At 57.6% G+C, this 2,500-nt stretch overlaps 1 protein-coding gene across 1 annotated transcript in view; it reads left to right on the top strand.

The window, feature by feature from the left end:
* LOC113829024 (uncharacterized) overlaps positions 1–2,500 on the top strand; it is a 72,349-nt gene that overhangs the window by 27,472 nt on the left and 42,377 nt on the right. The window lies entirely within an intron of this gene.

Below are 2,500 nucleotides of genomic sequence, written 5' to 3'. Positions count from 1 at the left end.
TCCTCCACTTCCTCTTCCTCCTCCTCCTCCTCCTCCTTCTCCTTCTCCTCTTTCTCTTCCTCTTCCTCCTCCACTTCCTCTTCCGCCACTCCAGAAATTAATCTCGGGAGTAAAAGTCCTTTCGCGAACAATAAACGTCAACCGATGAACACGATAAAGAGGATGAAGAGGAGGGGGAGAGGGGAGTAGGGGTGGGAGGTAGGAAGGGGTGGGGAGAGAAGAGAAGAGGTGGGAGGGGGGATGGGAGGGGGGGATGGGAGGGAGATGGGAATAGGGGTGGGGGAGAGGGGAGGAGAGGTGGGAGGGAGGGGTGGGAGGGAGGTATGGGAGGGGGGGTGGGAGGGAGATGTGGAAGATGGGAGATGGGAAGGGGTGGGGGAGAGGGGAGGAGAGGTGGGAGGGAAGGGTGGGAGGGGAGGATGGGGGAGGTGGGAGATGGGAAGGGGTTGGCGAGAGGGGTGTGAGGGAGGTATGGGAGGGGGGATGGGAGGGAGATGGGAAAGGGTGGGGAGAGGGGAGGAGAGGTGGGAGGGAGGTGTGGGAGGTGGGGAATGGGAAGGGAGGAAAGGATTGGGAAGGAGAGCTGGGAGGGGGAGGTGAGGAGGGAAGGGGGACAGAGAGATTGGGAAGGGGAAGGGTGAGGTGAGAGGGGCAGGGGAGAGGAAGGAGAGGGTGGGTATGCAGGGGGGAGGGGGATGGTTAAGGGGAGGACAGAGAAAGGGTAGACTAGAAGGGGAAAGCAGGGGAGAGGGGAGAGAGGGAGGGGTTGTCCAGAAAGGGTTGGAGGGGCAGGAGGGAGGGGCAGGAGGGAGGGTTAAGGGGACAGGAGCGTGGAGGGGCGTGGGGTGGGGATAGGAGAAATGCAGATGGTACTAGGGATAAGGGACGGGGGGAGGTGGTGGATAAGCTTAGGTATTTGAGGGAAGGAGTGACCCCCCCCCAACCTTACACCTGTTGGAGGGGATAAAGGGTGTGTGATTTACGTGAATTGTTGATGGGGAAGGAGGGTGGGGGTGGGGGGAGTAGACTAAAGTGTTAAAGGAAGCACAGTGAAAGAGGTGAATAGAGGGGGAGGGGTAAAGAGGGAGGAAGTGACGAAGAGAGGCGCCAGAGGGGAAAGAGAAGGAGTGAGAGGGGGACGTAAGGAAAGGGAAACAAAAGAAAGAGTTGGAGGGAGAAGGGAGGGGTTTGGAGAGAGGAAGCGGTGAAGGGAATGGCAGTTAAAGATGGAAATTAGAGAAGGAGGGGTGGGAGGGTTGGAGAGGGGGTGAGGCAGTGAGGGTAAGGTACAGAGGGAGGGGAACTGGGGGGAACGGAAGGCGGTGGAGAAGGTGTGAAGCAGTAAAGAGGAAGGGGAATTGAGGGGAAAGGAAATTAGGAGTAAGAGGAAGGTAGGACAGTAAGTGGAAAGAAACGGGAATAAAATGAGAGGAAGGAAAATAAATGAAAAAGAAGAAGAATATGAGGAGAGGAAGGGGAATTAAAGGGGAATAAGGAAAACGAGGGAAGAGAAAGGAGAATAAGAACACAACAAGGGGAACTGAGAGTAGAGAAAGGAGAATAAGAGCAGAGAAAAAAAAACCGACTAGAAGGAGAGAGGAAAAGGAAGCAACAAGAAAGGGAAGCGCTGTAAAAAGGCGAGGAAGGGGAAGAGGGGAAGAGGGGAGGGGGGAGGGGGCTGTCCCTTGCCTTGCTTTGTCTCGTGTTGACAATGACTCCCTTCCTCCCTCGCTGTCCGGACGCCCACGTGGCTGAGGGGAAAGGGAAGTCTTGAACGTTAAGGGGAAAGGCAAGCGGAAAGGGGGGGAGGAGGAGGAGGAGGAGGGATAGAGGGAGAGGAGGGAGTGAACGTTAAGGGGAAAGGCAAGCGGAAAGGGGAAGGAGGGAGGGAGGAAGAGGAAGAGGAAGAGGAAGAGGAAGAGGAAGAGGAAGAGGAAGAGGAAGAGGAGGAGGAGGAGGAGAAGGTAGGAGGAGGAGGAGGAGGAGGAGGAGGAGGAGGAGGAGGGGTAGGGGGCGGGAGGAGGAGGAGGGAGGAGGGAGGAGGAGGGATAGAGAGAGGGAGGGAGGGAAGGAGGGATAGAGAGAGGGAGGGAGGAGGAGGAGGGATAGAGAGAGGGAAGGAGGAAGAGGGATAGGGAGGTTGAGGGGAAAGGGAAGTCTTGAACGTTAAGGGGAAAGGCAAGCGGAAAGGGAAGAGGAGGAGGAGGAGGAGGGATGGAGGGAAGGGGAAGGAAGGGGATGAGGGAGGGAAGGAGGAGGAGGAGGGAGGGAGGGAGGGAGGGAGGGAAGGAGGAGGGATGGGGAGGAGGAGGAGGGAGGAGGAAGGATAGGGAGATGGAGGGAGGAAGAGGGATGCAGAGAGGGGAAGGAGGAAGAGGGATAGGGAGGTTGAGGGGAAAGGGAAGTCTTGAACGTTAAGGGGAGAGGAGGAAAGGGGGAAGAGGGAGGAGGAGTAGGAGGAGGAGGAGGAGGAGGAGGAGGAGGAGGAGGAGGAGGAGGA

This window comes from Penaeus vannamei, chromosome 36, assembly GCF_042767895.1.
Source record: "Penaeus vannamei isolate JL-2024 chromosome 36, ASM4276789v1, whole genome shotgun sequence".
NCBI classification, from domain to species: Eukaryota; Metazoa; Arthropoda; class Malacostraca; order Decapoda; family Penaeidae; genus Penaeus; species Penaeus vannamei.
The sequence above is the reverse complement of the archived record's forward strand: the minus strand, read 5'-3'. Positions and strand labels throughout refer to the sequence as shown.